The sequence below is a fragment of the Schistocerca cancellata genome, chromosome 1, assembly GCF_023864275.1.
Source record: "Schistocerca cancellata isolate TAMUIC-IGC-003103 chromosome 1, iqSchCanc2.1, whole genome shotgun sequence".
Taxonomy (NCBI): Eukaryota; Metazoa; Arthropoda; class Insecta; order Orthoptera; family Acrididae; genus Schistocerca; species Schistocerca cancellata.
This window is the reverse complement of record NC_064626.1, coordinates 531969642-531989171: the sequence shown is the minus strand read 5'-3', so window position 1 is coordinate 531989171 and position 19530 is coordinate 531969642. Positions and strand designations below refer to the sequence as shown.

Sequence of the window (19530 nt, the reverse complement as noted above, 5' to 3'; positions counted from 1 at the left end):
CAAAGGGATTGAAAGCATTCTTGGAAACTTTGATATATCAGTAAAGGAAACCACTTACAACACATTAGTGTGAACTGTTCTAGAGCACTGCTCCAGTGTTTGGATTCCTTGTCGAGTAGCTTTGACAGGAGGTGTTGAAGGAATTCAGAGATATACTGCTAAAATGCTAATGGTCTGTATACCCATATGAAATTTTAACAGAGATGTTCAGGTATCTTAAATTCAAAACTGTTGGAAAAAAATTGAGAGAAGTAGTATTTAAGGAGGACTGTGAAACAAATTTGCTGCCTCGATCAAAGATGTATGTAGGGAAAATGAGAATAAGATAAGAGAGTTTTAGATACTTGCAAGGGCATAAAGATAGTAATTCTTCATCATTCTATGCACAAAATGATTAGGTCCTGGTAACAGGGCAAAACTGGACAATCAATGGCATGAAGTATTTTCTGCCTTGCACTATGCTGTAATTTGCAAGTACACATCTACATGTAGAAATGTGGATGTCAATATGAACATTATTTATGTAGTACTTTTACTCAACCAAACATATAAGGATGGTTCAGAAAGTAAGTTCCATTTCAATTTTTCTCTGTGGCACTGCTACGATCACAGTTCCACTAATGCACAGTAGTATCTCTGGTTCAAGAAGAACAAAATGACCATTTTGAGCTTGCGCTGTGTCGTGTGTCATTCACAATGATTGTACGAAATGGCAATGTTGATCAAAAACCCTGCTGCATGTGAACTGAGATCTGTGATCCATTACTGAATGATAAGAACATTAAACCAATAACATTCATCTACAACTCTGCGAAGTTTATTGGGAAAATGTAATGAATACTTCAATGGTGAGAAGATGAGTCTGACAATTTAAGGAAGGGTGTGATCAAGCACATGGCAAAGAATGAAGTGGTCATCTATCTGTGGTTTCTGATGAACTTATGCAGTTTTTGGCCAGCCTCCATCCAGTCCCAGCCTCGTGCCCAGTGATTTTCATCTCTTTCAGCACCTCAAATCATTCCTTGGCAATATGTGCTTCAACAAAATGAAGAGGTGAAATAACATGTTATTACATGGTTGGCAACACAGGCAGCAACATTCCATGATGAAGGAATACATAGACTTATGCCACACTCTGAGAAATGCCTGGAAAATTACGGGGGCTATGTTGAAAAGCAGTGTAAATGTTATAGATTTTTGTGAAATAAATTGCTTTCTTTACTGTACTTGATCCTTTTTTATTACCAAACAGAACTTACTTTCTGAACTATTCTTGTTTATGGCTCTCCCTTTTCTCTTTACCTATTCTAATTTACAACATTCATTCCATCAGTGATTACCTTGATTAAACGCTGACTGCTGAAGAACACATTATTTTTGGATATTTCTGAAGATATTCAATCCTGCAGCTGTGGATTGCTGTATTTTTCAGTGTCTCATGATGTGCACAATGGCTCTGTCGATGTATGCATGTTCTGGTACAATGAATCTCCAGTGATGTAAACTGCTTAATATGAACTTTTACTGCTTAAAAAAATGAACCCTTCTTTATTGTTCCTTTCAGTTCTTAAATTATTCCAACTACATGTTCAACTTCAAATTTTGACCTTGATGCCTTTATTTGCCTGTTGTTGAAAATTGTGCTTACAAATATTCTAGAACATTCTAGAAGCTTTATTACAGTCCACACTGAAGCATTTGTAAATTTATATACACAAGTATTACATGCTGGTCAGACAGAGTTTCAAATACTAGATTGTAAAGCATACCCAGAGGCACGTATAGATCATACCACAATTTAGTAATTATGAAGAGTATGCTAAAGTTTAATAGAATCATCCAGAAGATTCAATGTAGAAAGAAATGGACTACTGAAGTACTGAGGAATGATGGGGTGCATTTGATGTTCTCTAAGGCTTTAGATACTATGATACAGAATTCCACAACTGGCAGTTCACTTGAAATGAAATGGCATCTCTAAAAAGGGCAGTCACAGATGTTGTAGTTACAAACATAGGTTTGAGGAAGGTAACTGGGAAGAAGCTTTGGGTAACAGAAGAAATACTTTGACTGATCGACGAACAGAGGAAGTACGAAAATTTCAAGAAAAAGACAGGGATACAGTGATGTAAGTACTCAGGAATAAAATAAATAGCAAGAGCACTTAAGCCAAGGTGAAATCGCTGCAGGAAAAATATGAGGAAATCAAAAAAGAAACCATCACCAGGAGGATACATGCAGTATACAGAAAAGTCAAAACAACCTTTCGGGAAATAAAAAGCAATGGTATCATCATTAAAAGAGTAGGTGTAATTCCATTGCTAAACACAACGTAAAGAGCAGACAGGTGGAAATAATATGCTGAAGGGCTCTGCAAGAGGAAGTAACTGTCTGCTGATGTGACACAAACAGAAATGGAAGTAAATTTGGAAGAGTTAGGGAATTCAGTATTACTGTCAAGAGCTTAACAGAGCTTTGGAAGACTTACAATCAAATAAGGCAGATAGCATAGTTAATATTCCTTTGGAATTTCTAAAATAATTAGGGGAAATGGCAACCAAAGAGTTATTCAAGTTCTTGTATAGAATCTATAAGACTGGAGACATAACATCAGACTTTCAGAAAAAAATATCATTTACACAATTTTGAAGATAGCAAGGGCAGATGAGTATGTGAGAGAATTATCACACAGTCATCATAACAGCTCATGCATCCAAGCTGCTGACAAAAAAAAAATGTATGTATATACATAATGGGAAAGAAAACTGAGTATCTGTTAGATGATGACTAGTTTAGCTTTTGGAAAGACGCTGTGCTTGATGTGATGATGGAAGCAAGATGACAGAAAAATCAAGATATATTCTTAGCCTTTGTCAACAAAGCAAAAACATTTGATGATGTAAAAGAGTGCAAGATGTTCAAAACTCTCAGGAAACCAGACTTAAGTTATAGGGAAAGACTGGTAATACACAGTATGTGTTGGAACTGAGAAAAAATGATAAGAATGGAAGACCAGAATGAAATGCTTGGATTAAAAAGCATGTAAGGAAAAAATGCAATTTCAGAAATAAAAGAAAGGTTCATGGATGAAATTGAAATTCAGGGTGAAGAATATCAGTGATAATATTTTCTGATGACACTGTTATCCTCAGTGAAAGCAAAGCAGGATTACAGTATACACTGAATGAGATGGACAGTCTACTGAGCACAGAATACGAATTGAGAGTATACCAAAGAAAGATGAAAGTAATGAAAAGTATCAGAAATGAGATTAATGGGAAATGTAACATCAAAATTGGGGACCACACAATGGATGAAGTGAAAAATTCTGCTACATTGGAAGCAAAATATTGTATGACAGATGAAGCAAGAATGACATTAAAAGCACACTAGCACAGGCAAAGAGCGCATTCTTGGCCAAAAGAAGTCTATTAGTATTAAGCATTGGCCTTTCTGGGAATGTACATCTGGAGTTCAGCATTGTATGGAAGCGAACTGTGGACTGTGGGAAAAGCGGAATAGGAGGGGCCTGAAGCATTTGAGAGGTGGAGTTATACAAGAATGTTAAAAATTGCATAGACTGATAAGAGATGTGGGGGTTCTCTACACATTACAATTTTTGCTGTTTTATTTCCTGTAAGTAGTGTTAGTTTGTTTCAAACAATGCCAGAGTTAGCTCCTCTCTTAATACCGATGGTCTGTCATATGTACAGCTCATAATTGAAGGCTCTGAGGAGGAGCAACCCAAAAATATATATTTAAATATATTTATCAATAATGGATTCCAGAATTCAAATTATCAGGGCATATTTAGAATATTTCACATGTGGATTTAAATAATGATAGTGAATGATTTGGAACTGTTCATACCGAGTGACATTTTTCAAACAGGTAGTAACTTGTTAAGACTGCACCTTGAAATGCCAGTTAGCTCCAAGTAGCAGAGGTTTGGGCACATGGCTTCTATGAAGTACAGCTCCTATGGGCCTTCCAAAGGCTCAGTTCATTCAGCCTATGGGAGTTCAACAAATCTCCACAGGATTTTCACATTCTATTGTTTATAATGAAAGGGAATCAACAGAGTGGCTGAACCTTCATTATTGAATTCCTGTCTCTGTATGTCATTACTATGCTTTGATGCATCATTAATCAATGATTAATATTAATATTTTGATAGAATTGAGTTTTTTTTAACTGGCACTGATAGTTCAATCCACAGTAAGAAAGGCACGCTAAGTTTTTAATGTCTCACTAAAGTGCACTAAAATATGGTACTGTAAGTGGCACCTCCCAGTGAGAGTTTCACACATGATTAAAGGAAATAATTTAATTGCTAAGCATTTTCTTACATGCTGACAACTTTTGCAGGCTAAAGTGTGTTATTATTAAGTTTTTTTAAGTGAATTGTGCTCGAGTTCTTGTGAATTTTACTTTCTTCTGAAACTGTAGCTTAATATGAGTTGGAAAACAGCACCATATCAATTCAGTGTAATTTATTAGGCAAGACCTTGGAACATGTGATTAAGGTGAAAGTGAGTGATTTGGTGTGCTCAGATGCTGTATAAACATCAATCGTGAACACAAACAATGCAAATCCAAGCATGGGTATATACATAATTTCGATGGAGGAAATTAAGGACTGTCTCTGCACCTAAATGGTTTGTGTTGCAGCATTCAGTGTGGATGGAACTGGGTTCAGTTACCAGTACTGCATCAGATATTTCAGACCTAGGGACATACTGATGTCCCACAATCACAGATTGGTCCTCATATTGCCATGTAGGCAACAGTCAGCCAGTCGAAACAGGCCTACGACCTAATCCTTGAGTGTTGTTTACATTTACATTATGTTTAAGCACTGTAAGGTGTCATGAATGATATTAGTAAGCTGATATTTGCAGTCTTCCAAGCACTTTATTTGCCAACCACAGAACAAATATAACAAAAAGTTTAGAAGAAGTCATATCTTAGGCATAAGCATTAACAGTCATAGTCATAAGTGTCTTTGACTATATAATTTCCAATGTCCTACCCATCTCGGTCAACCTCCAGGGGTGTGACCAGCTGAACCAGACATGCTATCTGCTGCCTGTCTTATGTATGCAGTATTATCATCCTTATTTTATTCCCTCTTCCTTGTACACATCTTTCTGTTCTCCATTTCCTCCAGACAAGTTGTGGCCACCAGTCCTCTTTAATGAAAGGCAGGTCACCAGGTTGTAAGTCAATACATCTTGCAGATGTGCATTCAACTTTGTGAAGTCCTCAGCTCTATAATATATTCAATGGTCTATCTTTTCCAGAAGTCATCTGCTAGTTTCTGCCATAGTTTAAATTCTATGGCCAAATTCTGTGTGATGGTAGGTTCTGGTCTAGTGGGCACTTTTAAGAGCCTTTCACCAGCCAGAAGTGCCAGCATCAGTTGTTCTGTGTTATCTCCTGGAGAGAGAGCCCTTGCATTTACTGCAGCTTCAATACAGACTAAGTTGATGTACAGTTGTTCTGCATTTAGTCTTGATGATCCCAACACACTCTGTAAGCACTGCTTGATGGTGCCCACCAACTTCCCTACCAAACACCATATTGCAATGCAGTTCCTAATGATTCCCTTTTTAATGAGGGAGTGATGGGTCTCTGATGAAGTCAGTAAGTTCTACAGTCCCAACAATTCTTTATTGATGGCTTGAAAGGTCTTCACATTTTTGTTGTAGAAGGTGTGAAGCAATCTGTATCTACTAGCAAATCTCTGTAAAACCATCAAGAATGTGTTGGTATTCATACTGGAGTTGTATATGTACTGAACATGTTGTTGCACAGGTGAATACTGTTATATTGAACTTGTCCACACTCATGCCTATCTTGAGGTAGAGAGAACCTACCAAATCTGCACCTGATCTTGCATGGTAAACATATATCAGAACCTTTTTAATGGTTTGAAGACCTTTAAAGCATCCAAAGTTTTTTTTCAAAGTTCAGATAATACAATTTGAACACCACAAAGATGAAGATTAATAAGTGTTTGAAAGATGAGGAGTCTCATGAAGCAATGAGATTAATCAAGCAGTATTGGGCATCATTGGTCATTGGCAAGGGCTGCAAACAGTAATCTGCCTCCCAGAAAAGAAGCCCATCTTCAATGAATGGACGAAAGCATCAAATTTTGGAGTCATGCGGCACCCGTTTACCATTCTGGAGTGCATGGATTTCCTACATGAAACACTGGGATTGAACTATTTTGATCGATTAAGTGCATACATTTGGAAGCTCAACTGCTGCCAACTCTCCAGCAAAGTTTATCTTTGTGATGAATCTTGTGTGTGAAGTGCAGGATCCAGCTTGTTGTACAAATCAATCAACTGCTGCCAACTCTCCAGCAAAGTTTATCTTTGTGATGAATCTTGTGTGTGAAGTGCAGGATCCAGCTTGTTGTACAAATCAATCAACTGCTGCCAACTCTCCCGAAAAGTTTATCACAATGCACATCTGGAGTACAAGCTGGCCAAATTCTTCTGGGTGTGCAAGCCCTGGTGGTCCTACACACCAATATGCTGAGATTTCATTTGATTGCCAAGAAGTCCCCATGTCAAGCGACCTGCTGGGTTACCACGTTCAGGACAGTGTCTCCACTGACTAGGTGTTGTATATGTATGAATTTCTGTCTCTATTACAGAAGAAAGTATTCCATCAATTAGCATCTCTGTGCATCCAGCCAAAGGTCACTGTAGTGCCAGTTCACAAGATGGCATAGATAATGTTGTACTCTGTGGCTGTGCAGAAATATTTTAGTAATCATGCTCCTACAAGTGCAGGTAGAAGTTCTAGCTAGACATGACGTTGTTATCTTTTCGATGGGTGCAAGTCTATTCTTGCTACAGGTTAAGTGAATCATTGTGTTGCTATGTAAACCCTGTGGACATATAGAGCTGCCCCATATGCTCATTCTGGAGCACCACAAAATATTTATTTATTGTTCCGTGGGACCAAATTAAGAAGTCTCCATGGCCATGGAACGAGTCAATACATGAAATTATAACACAATAGTAAAAACAGATAAAATGAAATACAAGAAACATATTCAGGCGACAAGTTGTAAGTTAAAATAAAGAAAATCAACAATGTAACACTGGAATTTGCTTAATTTTTCAGCTCTTCCAGGAGCTCCTCGACAGAATAGAAGGAATGAGCCATGAGGAAACTCTTCAGTTTAGACTTAAAAGTGTTTGGGCTACTGCTAAGATTTTTGAGTTCTTGTGGTAGCTTATTGAAAATGGATGCAGCAGAATTCTGCACTCCTTTCTGCACAAGAGTCAAGGAAGTGCATTCCACATGCAGATTTGATTTCTGCCTAGTATTAACTGAGTGAAAGCTGCTAACTCTTGGGAATAAGCTAATAATGCTAACAACAAATGATATTAAAGAAAATATATACTGTGAGGGCAATGTCAGAATTCCCAGACTATTGAATAGGGGTTGATAAGAGGTTCTCCAACTTACACCACATATAGCTCGAACAGCCCGTTTTTGAGCCAAAAATACCCTTTTTGAATCAGAAGAATTACCCCAAAAAATAATACCATACGACATAAGCTATTGGTTCTTGTTGAATTGTGAGTTAGAAACTGTAAAAACTGAGTCTTACTGTGACTTAGCATCAAATTATTTTCCACAAACCATGAACTTATTTCATGAACTACATTATTTGATATTGTTTCAATATTACACACAAGATCCTTCACTACCAAGGTGGTGTCATCAGCAAACAGAAATATTTTTGAATCATCTGTAATACTAGAAGGCATATCATTTATATAAATAAGAAACAGCAGTGGCCCCAGCACCTACCCTTGGGGAATGCCCCACTTAACAGTGCCCCATTGGGACTGAACATCACTACCACTCTCAATATTGCGGAGAATTACCTTCTACTTTCCGTTCTTAAGTAAGATGCGTACCAATTGTAAGCTACTCCTCTTACTCCGTAATGGTCCAACTTCTGCAGTAATATTTTGTGGTCAACACAGTCAAAAGCCTTCGTTAAATCTAAGAAAACACCTAGTGTTCGCAACCTTTTATTTAATCCATCCAAAACCTCACAGAGAAAAGAGAATATAGTATTTTCAGTTGTTAAACCATTTCTAAGACCAAACTGTACATTTGACAGCAAATTATGTGAATTTAAATGCTCCAGTAACCTTGTATAGACAACCTTCTCTATAACTTTAGCAAACACCGATGGCATAGAAATAGGTCTAAAATTGTCAACATTATCCCTGTCTCCCTTTTTATAAAGTGGCTTCACTACCGAGTATTTTAATCGGTCAGGAAACCGACTACTCCTAAAGGAAAAGTTACAGATATGGCTAAGTACTGGGCTAACATACATAGAACAATACTTCAGTATTCTGCTAGATACCCTGTCATATCTATGAGAGTTCTTGGTCTTTAGTGATTTAATTATTAACTCAATCTCCCTCATGTCAGTATCATGAAGGAGCATTTAAGGTAACAGTCTCGGAACACTTTTTTCTAAGAGCACTATATGATTCCCTGTTGGGACCAGGTTTCTATTTAGTTCACCTGCTATATTCATAAAGTTATTATTAAATACTGTACATATATGTGACTTATCACTAACATGGACATTCCCACTACTCACTGATTCTATATCCTCGACCTCTCTCTGCAGACCAGCCACTTCCTTTACGACTGACCATATGATTTTAATTTTATCCTGAGATTTAGCTATTCTGCCTGCATACCACATACTTTTTGCCTTCCTAATAACATTTTTAAGCACCTTACAATACTGTTTGTAATGGGCTGCTGCATTTAGATTTTGACTGTTTCTATCGTTTGCCACCCAGGCTGCCTGTTTGTGCTAGAACCTTGTTTTGAATATTCTAATGGAAAGCAACTTTCAAAGAGCACGAGGAAAGTCTTGAGAAAAGCATTATATTTATTGTCTACTGCATCAGCACTATAAACATCTTGCCACTCTTGTTCCTTGATAAGGTTTACAAAGGTCTCTACAGCAACTGGATCAGCTTTTGTAAAAAGTTGATAACTATATTTAACATGTGTTGCAGCACAAAAATCTTTTAGAGTTAAAATTTGTGCTCGTGATCTGAAAGACCATTCACCTTTTTGCTAACAGAATGCCCTTCTAGTAATGAGGAATGTACAAAAATGTTGTCTATGGTTGTTCTACTGTTCCCTTGCACTCTCGTTGGAAAGAATACGGTTTGCATAAGATTATATGAATTAAGGAGGTCTACCAGCATCCTTCTCCTTGCACAATCACTTATACAATTAATACTGAAGTCACCACATATAACCAACTTTTTGTATTTCCTATAAAGTGAACCTAGCTTTAGCAAAAATGTTGTGAAATCAGAGTCTGGGGATCTATAAATAACAACAGTTAGAAGTTTAGCTCCACTAAATTTAACCACACCTGCACAACATTCAAACACCTTTTCAGTGCAGTACTTTGAAACATCAATTGACTCAAATGGGATGACATTTTTCACATACATGGCTACTCCCCCACACCGCAAAGAGCTCCTAGAAAAGCTGCCAGCCAACCTGTATCCTGGTAAAGGAAGCCTCTGAATTATCTCCTTATTTAAGAAGTGTTCAGATATACCAATAATTTCAGAGTCAACATCTATAAGCAGTTGACTAACTTTATCTCTAATATCTTGTATATTTTGATGAAATATACTAATTCCCTCATTACTCAGATACCTAAGCTTTGTCGAAAGTGGTTCCTTTGTTAGAGAGACTTCCCTTAAGCAGGAATACCTATCAGCTGACTTCAATCTAAAAAAGGTGCAGCTCTAACACCCAGGAATTTTCCCATGAGTGATCCCACCACCCCCACCTATGCTGTCACCTATAAGCTTTGCCAACCTCCCCTTCCCATACCTGTTGAGGTGCAGGCCATGTCTAGTGAAACCCGTCCTGCTGATAGACTCCACCAACACCACTGAAATGTGACCCATGCCTTCTGTCATCAGCGCACCCCCAAGTCTCATGTTATTACGCCTGACGACTGTATTAAGATGAGGCCGATTGTGACGCTGAAACAGTCCCACGAAATGCACATTTGTGTTGCCAGTCTGAATGGCTATCTTTTCCAGGTCACCATCCATGTCATACTCCCCATCCCTATCAATACTATTACCAGCCCCACCCACAATCACTACCTGATCCTCTTTAGTAAAATCCCTACATACCCCCCCCCCCCCCCTATGTTAACAGTCACCTGAGCCAATCCTGCATTAGGCTTCACAATGCTGGTGACCTGGTGCTCACTCCCCAACACTTCCTGCAACTGCTGGCCTACACCTCTGCCATGAGAACTACCTAACAGCACAACCTTCTTCTTTCTCTTCAATTTGCAACTGTCCTAGCCACCGAAACTGCTGAGGCCTGCTGTATACTTCCTACATCTACAGCTACTAGAGATTCCTCTCCACTAGACTCTGACAGTTGGTCATATCTATTGCAAACACCAATAGTAAAACTGTCTGAAAATCTCCTTCTCCTAGCAGATCTCTTGCCAACAGCCAGATCCCATTCCCCAACCCCCTTCTCCCTCCTCATCCTATCTAGCTCCTCCTGTGCGTTTTTCAACTGCACCTGAAGGCCACAGATCTTATGCTTCTGCTCCTCTGTCAACTTCCTCTTGCTACATAACCTGCAGTTCATGTGAATCTGAACATTCCACTGTGGGATATGAATGCAAGACAGTAAAGATCAAGTGGACACCCAAATATTCCCTATTTTGCCAGATCATCGGGGAGCAATTCATTCCAGTCAATTTCTCTACACCACATTTCTTGGAATAATAGTTTTGCATTGATTAACACAGGAAAGGATAGTCCTAGTGGGTCATAAAATTAGGCTACAGTTTGTAATAGTTTCTTTAGATAGTATGTCCATCAGATAACTTTTCTGTGACATTATCCACATTAATGTAGAAGCTGTTGATTGCCACCTTCCAGTATATGTCTAAACTGTAGTATCTGTACTAAATTCTCATACTGTGGTTCTCCAAATGTCTTGTAAATGGTTTTAAGTAGTGGCCAATTTTGTTAATTAGTTCATAATAAATAGCGATAGGTTCCTTGTCGTCACCTGCACCAAACACGAAGTCATCCATAAAAATGTTGTTGGCATGTATGTATGGGGGAATGGGAAATGCAATTTCATGTCTAGAAGTGGGTTCTCTCAGCATTGCCAAAAGCTAGAATGGACTGCTGAATGGAAGTCTAATTAAAAGATTAGTTGTTACTTTGTTCCTGGTGTTGTGGTTTCTGTAACTGTCTTGAAAACTGCTGCGCCATAGAAATCTTGTCACATCCTTGTCATCTTCATGCAAGACAAGTTGCAGGAATGCTTGCATGATATCACTAATAATATCCGCTTGATGTATTCAAACCATAAGAGAACACCAAGTATTTCTTGCAGAACATTTGATCCTGCCTCTGATGTACTGTTGAGAGAGGGCGCATTGATCTTGTGAGAAGGTGATCAAAAACAATCCTCCACTTTACTTTACCAACTTTCTCCTTAATTGCCTGATCAGAAGGTAAAACATTGTGTTACTTTGTATATCAGGAGAAGTGAGTTCTACATGTTTCTTTGTAATGCAGTCCAACATATGACAATGGTAAGTGTTCCTTAAGGAAACTTTGCTAAGAAGACTTTCATGCAAACTGTGAAATCTACTTCCTGTGTTCAGTCAGTTAGTAAAATGTAGAAAAATATTTTGTTTCTTAGGTACATGAACAACTCTTCAGTGGTCATGTACAAGATAAGATGCCTTGAAGGAGGAGAGAATCTTTATAGCCTAGAGAACTATTAAATAACAAATGGGATGGTTACATATGTTGATGTATGATGAGATAGAATTAATGCAGTTTCCAGATAAAGTGGTGGAAAATTGAAGTGACTGTTTTTGATGAAGAAACTCTACATGTGTTGCGGTGTGAAAGAACTCTGTTCTTCAGCAAAGAAACTTTGGATACAAATGAAATTAAACATTCATCAAAATTTAATGGAATCAAAATCATCACCACCATCATCATCATCATCATCATCATCATCATCATTTAAGACTGATTATGCCTTTCAGTGTTCAGTCTGGAGCATAATCCCCCTTATAAAATTCCTCCATGATCCCCTTTTCAGTGCTAACATTGATGCCTCTTCCGATGTTAAGCCTATTACTTCAAAATCATTCTTAACCGAATCCAGGTACCTTTTCCTTGGTCTGCCCCGACTCCTCCTACCCTCTACTGCTGAACCCATGAGTCTCTTGGGTAACCTTGCTTCTCCCATGCATGTAACATACCCCCACCATCTAAGCCTGTTCGCCCTGACTGCTACATCTATAGAGTTCATTCCCAGTTTTTCTTTGATTTCCTCATTGTGGACACCCTCCTGCCATTGTTCCCATCTACTAGTACCTGCAATCATCCTAGCTACTTTCATATCCGTAACCTCAACCTTATTGATAAAGTAACCTGAATCCACCCAGCTTTCACTCCCATACAACAAAGTTGGTTGAAAGATTGAACGGTGCACAGATAACTTAGTCTTGGTACTGACTTCCTTCTTGCAGAAGAGAGTAGATCGTAGCTGAGTGCTCACTGCATTAGCTTTGCTACACCTCGCTTCCAGTTCTTTCACTATGTTGCCATCCTGTGAGAATATGCATCCTAAGTACTTGAAACTGTCCACCTGTTCTAACTTTGTTCCTCCTATTTGGCCGTCAATCCGTTTATATCTCTTTCCCACTGCCGTTACTTTTGTTTTGGAGATGTTAATCTTCATACCATAGTCCTTACATTTCTGATCTAGCTCTGAAATATTACTTTGCAAACTTTCAATCGAATTTGCCATCACAACTAAGTCATCCGCATATGCGAGACTGCTTATTTTGTGTTCACATATCTTAATCTCACCCAGCCAGTTTATTGTTTTCAACATATGATCCATAAATAATATGAACAACAGTGGAGACAGGATGCAGCCTTGTCTTACCCCTGAAACTACTCTGAACCATGAACTCAATTTACCATCAACTCTAACTGCTGCCTGACTATCTATGTAAAGACCTTTAATTGCTTGCAAAAGTTTGCCTCCTATTCCATAATCTCATAGAACAGACAATAACTTTCTTCTAGGAACCCGGTCATATGCCTTTTCTAGATCTATAAAGCATAGATACAATTCCCTGTTCCACTCGTAACACTTCTCCACTATTTGCCGTAAGCTAAAGATCTGGTCCTGACAACCTCTAAGAGGCCTAAACCCACACTGATTTGCATCCAATTTGTCCTCAACTAATACTCGCACTTTCCTTTCAACAATACCTGAGAAGACGCTGATTAAAGATATACCTCTGTAGTTGTTACAATCTTTTCTGTTTCCATGTTTAAAGATTGGTGTGATTACTGCTTTCGTCCAGTCTGATGGAACCTGTCCCGACTCCTACGCCATTTCAATTATCCTGTGTAGCCATTTAAGACCTGACATTCCACTGGATTTGATGAGTTCCGACTTAATTTCATCGACCCCAGCCGCTTTATTGCACTGCAATATATTGACCATTTTCTCCACTTCCTCAAATGTGATCCTATTTCCATCATCATTCCTATCCCATTAGACATCAAAATCTGAAACATTACTGATCATATTTTCACCTACATTGAGCAACTCTTCAAAATATTTTCCTCCATCTGCACAAGGCATCAACAGGATTGGCCAGCAGTTTTCCTGACCTGTCCATAATACTTGTCATTTCCTTCTTACCGCCCTTTCGAAGCCTGCTAATTACATTCCAGAATGGTTTTCCAGCAGCTTGACCCAAAGTCTCCAACCTGTTTCCAAAGTCTTCCCAAGATTTCTTCTTGGCTGCTGCAATTATCTGTTTGGCTTTGTTTCTTTCTTCAACATAACTTTCTCTGTCTACCTGAGTTCTAGTATGTAGCCATTTTTGATACGCCATCTTTTTCCTTTTACAGGCTGCCTTGACAGTGTCATTCCACCAAGCTATTTGCTTCGTCCTACCTTTACACACTACTGTTCCAAGACATTTTTTAGCCACTTCTAGTACTGTGTCCCTGTACCTTGTCTATTCCTTTTCCAATGACTGTAATTGACTACATTCAACTAACTGGTACCTTTCTGAGATCACTGTTATGTACTTGTGCTGACTTCCTTATCCTGAAGTTTCTCCACTCTTATCCTCCTACATATGGACCTGACCTGCTGCACTTTCGGCCTCACAATACCAATTTCACTGCAGATTAAATAGTGATCAGTGTCATCAAAGAATCCCCTGAATACACGTGTGTCCCTCACAGCCTTCCTGAATTCCTGATCTGTTATTATATAGTCAATGACAGATCTGGTTCCCCTGCCTTCCCAAGTATACCGGTGAATGTTCTTATGTTTAAAAAAGGAGTTTGTGATTACTAAGCCCACACTGGCACAGAAATCCAAGAGTTGTTTCCCGTTCCTGTTGGCCTCCATGTCTTCTCCAAATTTACCCATAACTTTTTCATACCCTTCTGTTCGATTTCCATTCCTGGCATTAAAATCACCCATGAGCAGAACACTGTCCTTGTCCTTTACTCTAACAACTACGTCACTGAGTGTGTCATAAAAACTATCCATCTTATCTTGATCTGTCACTTCACAATGCTAATATACTGACACAATCCTAATTTTCTTGTTAGACACTGTCAAATCTATCCACATCAGTCGTTTGTTTACGTACCTTATTGCAACTACGCTGGATTCCATTTCTTTCCTGATGTAAAGCCCTACACCCCATTGTGCTATTCCTGCTTTGACTCCTGACAGGTAAACTTTGTATTCTCCCACTTCCTCTACTTTCTCACCCCTTACCCGAATGTCACTAACAGCTAAAATGTCCAACCCCATCTTACTTGCAGCCTCTACCAACTCTACCTTCTTCCCAGAGTAGCCCCCATTGATTTTAATAGCTCCCCATCTTGTTACCATTCATTTGCAGAGTTGTATCTTAGGAGTCCCTGGTTTGTCAATTAGAGGTGGGACTCCGTCACCTCCAAAGGTCTGAGGCATTTTGCCCTGATTGTTGCCAGCATCATATTTAAAGTACCAAGGAAGCAGGTTGCTAGCCTTACTTGCCCCGGGTCCCATTGGGTTTTGCCCCTAACAGTTGAGGGACTAACCGGTGGATTTGGTTAGTCTTTGCCGTCTGAGCACAAAGGTGACCACGACTCAGAATATGTCCGAGATGCACAGCCTTATTCCAAAGTAACTGGTATCCTGACTGTCAGGATCACTTACTTGGCCACTCATACGTTGCCTGTGGTTCATGAACTAGGACATGACAACAGGAACCCACACCATGAGTGCCACATTTTACACACGAAAATAATAGTGGATATTTAATAGAGACAGTATGAGAGATTTCAGAACAATAAATAGAAACAGTAATTGGGCATACGTGGGAAGTGTTTTTATCGCAGCTGGATTATGCATGAAAGAAGAGTGTAGAATGATTGCATTATGACACATTGCTTCTGCAGTACTTCACTACAATGGCCAGATCATCACCACAGACAGACAAAAGTAAGTGTCATGTATAACTGAGGAAAGGGCATAGTATTGCATGGCACTGCATTACTGTTTGGCATTATTAACTATATAAATAGTGTGCTGCAAACAATAAAAGTATTTGTGTAGGATAATTTATTATGCTGTGTGTGGATCCACTTTATGTTGCATAGCAATACATTCAAGAGCGATGACAAAGACAAGATGGCTGACAAATTCATGTTCTGGAGAGCATAGTAGAACTGAAGATAGTACTGATACAAGCAGAAAACTCTAAAGTCTACGCATAAAAATACCTCCACCCCGCTGGCAAAGACTAACCAACAGGAAGTAGATGTCAACAATCCAGAGATTGAAGATCTTTCTAATATGAAGCAATTACTTTTGTAGAATATGAAACTCTTATGGAAAAAAGGTCTAAAAACCCTTGAGAAAAATCAAGCTAATCTTGCTAATGCACATGAAAAATGTGCGGCTAATCTTGCTAAAGATTTTGCTGTTAGAATTGGAGAAATCTAGAGTGTACAAATATACAATTGAAAGAAATGCAGAGTAATATAGCTAAGCAGTTCAAAGAAGAGAGACAAATTTTTGTTCACTATCACAAAGAGGTAATTAATAAATTGCAGCAAGAGATGCTACACATTGCAAAACTTGCTGTTGATTAAGTTACGCAAGATCTTGCACATTTTAGAGAAAGATGAGGTAACAAACACACTGAGTTATCTACAGAACTAAACAAAACAAGACAGGAGCTTGAGAGTAGTATCAATAATGTTGAAAGTATTTAGGAAGAACAGGGCACTAAGATCATGAATTTTGATTTGAAGATGCAGGAAGTGGCTACGGACAGCTAACAAACAGGTGACTCAAATTACAGATCCAGTAAACAAAAGCAATCACAGTGTGATCTTGGAAGGAAGCTGCATGCCAGTCCCAAATATCTGGATTCGAATGCAACTCGAAATGGGCCAAAACATTGCTCTGGAACCAACTGATGTTTTCATTTTTATGTGTGTGCAGCAGTGATGCAAGCGATGCTGAGAGATGACAGACATGTTTTCTACAGAGTATACAGTTAAACAGATTCAGATCTAAAGGAGATGTACATTCTGTCACTTCTATAAGGAGTTTTAGGAGTATACTGCCATCAGTATGGACAGACGCTGAAAATAGCTCATTTGTTTCCAGTTGTTTGGATGGATATGGCTATAACTGCAGAATGCAACAAGATAAAGGAAGAATGACTTACACAGAATTTGAGGTGGCATTTTTGTCAGTGTACTGGTCAAAATACATGCAGGATTGCATTGTACGTGTATGTATAATAAAAGAGTATACAAGAAAGATTAAAGGAACACCGACTGAATTTTTTGAATGATAAATTTTTGGACAGATAGAGAATGAAGAAAGAAGAGATAACTGCAGGAAATTTATGGATTTGCCACAGCAAAATAATAATAGTAATAGGTCAGAACCAAATGGGCACTGAGGTGATAGCAGACCTCTGAATGGGCAGAACTGCAGACTGCGATGGAATAATCAACCACAGTTTCACGAAAGAAGAATCACCAATCACAGAGATGGTGAATTTCAGCATAGATCTTAGAGAAAAAATAACAATAAAAATCAGTCACATTTGGAACACACCCAATCTGATGATAGAAGACCACCTAACAGACCAAAACAAGAGATGAATGAGTGACATGCTGGAAAATGAGCAAAAGCTCTGAACAGCACCCAGTTCAGAACTTTGCACATAGGGTCACTGTTTTCTACATCTACATCTACATCTACATCTCCATACATACTCTGCAAGCCACCTGACGGTGTTTGGTTGGGGTACCTTGAGTACAACAAAAATTATGGAAGCAGTGAGGTGGGACCAGAGCAGAGCCAAGTAATTGTAATTAATGCAGAAGGTATGAGTGATGAACAGAAAGAATTACTCTATGATGGAGGAAGAACAGTTGAGAAGGAAGCTATTACTATATTATTTAAGGAAAAGTGTGTGGAAGAGAAATGTTTATATTTTTGGAGTTTGGAAGTCAAGTGACAGCAGTTTCGAAGAAATTTCACAACAAACTTTTGAAGAAAGTTGCATATATATTCCTGAATTACCTGTTAATGGATTTAAGATTGTAGGAACAGTGGGAGAACAACTTATTCCTATTTAGAAGTATATATTATGGGAAGCAGAAGTGGGAGAGTCAAAATATAATGTTGATGCAATAGTAATTCTGCAACTTTCTTAGTCCATGATCATCAGTGCTGTTTGCTTGTCTGAGTTTCAGTTTCGCTAATACAACAAAGGAAATAAATAAAGATGAGACTATGGAGATTATTCATTTTAGCGGGAAGATGATTATTATGAAACACACTAACTTTTCCAGAATCTGTGATGCAAGGGTAGAAGATCTGCAGATTACTGAAGAATATGTTTGTGAGAATGTCGCAGTACTACCAAGTCCAAAAGAAGTTGTGGTGAATGAGGAAGAAGAAATTGTCAACAGAATCAAATAAGTAGGGGCTAATGTGAAAGATGCATTGTGGAGTACGCTCTTAAAGTATGAAGAACTGTTCTCAAAATTACCAAGCAGGATTAAAGGACTCCTGAATATGATACAGGTCAGGCCACATAAACCATTCTATTGTCACCCATATGCAGTGCTGCAAGTAAAGAAGACAGCTGTGGAAAAGTAATTTCAAGAGATGTTATTGGCAGGTATAAAAGGAAACTGTGACAATCAAAGCAGCAACAGTGATAAAAAACTATGACAGCTATTAATGTGTTCATTTATAGTGATCTGGACTATGAACGTTCCCAGCAGTGACACTGAACTCAAAATTTTGTGTGTTTAACTTTAAGCAGCAATGCCTAGGCTAAGCGTCTAAGAAACTGCAGAGCACTTGAAAGGGGATGTATAACAATGTATAGACTATAGGGATGTATAGACTTTCATCTGTTTGAGTATCATTGGTATGTGCTGAGCAATATGTTTGATGAGAAACGTTGCTGAAACCATGCAGTTTTGTTACATGTGTGTTGATGATGGGCAAGATGATGGACGCAAACGATGTGATTTGGGCAGTCAACTCAAGGTTGACATATGATGCATTCACAGAGGCAGTACAGGGCTGGAAGCAATGGAGATCAGGATCAACGTACCTGATCAGATGATGAAGGCTGTCAACTGAACACTCAGCTGGAGGAGCGTCCTCACAACAATGTGACAGCGTGTGAGAATGTTTGTGATGTTTTTTGTTAATTGAAGTGGTTAAGAGCCCATTTAAGATGCTCAGAGAGGCCAATATCACATTAACTGAGAGTCAATAGTGCTGTTTATTTGCCACTGTGAGTTTTGTTTCAGCAAACTTTGAAATTTGATACCACATCCCACTCTTTTCTCAATATTTTGTGATGCCATGTTTAGGGTTAATATTTGCCACTGAATGATTTAAGGGGAGTTGGAACGCCCTATCCCGACTGTCTAATTTAGTGACTTGGCTTCCCTGTATTTCAGGAACCACTGTAGCCATTGACATGAAACTTTTACAAGACATTAAACTGTATGTTCTGAGTCTACTGAACTACAATAATTGCATTTCAGCCACTGCTTTCAGAAATACAATTTTCTAATTAAACGGTTAAAATTTTGTGTACATTTTTTCTATGTTATCCTAAATAATTGTAATTTTATATAACATTATGTTGTTCTTTTAGCTCAGTAGACTCAGCATATGTATGTTATTACTCCTTGATAATTTGAATACTCTACTGGAAGTGGTTTCTGAGATTTAGGGAAAAATGCAACAGAAAATGTAAATTTTCAGGAGCGGCTTCTAAAGTTTCAAAAGACTGTAACTCACTTAATATGCGCTTAATTTTTTTATTTTTAGTCCCCCAGA

At 38.4% G+C, this 19530-nt stretch overlaps 1 protein-coding gene across 1 annotated transcript in view; it reads right to left on the bottom strand.

Moving 5' to 3' along the window:
- The window catches only part of LOC126179375 (5'-nucleotidase domain-containing protein 3), a 164008-nt gene that overhangs the window by 87781 nt on the left and 56697 nt on the right, over nt 1-19530 (bottom strand). The gene's annotated exons all lie outside the window — the stretch shown is intronic.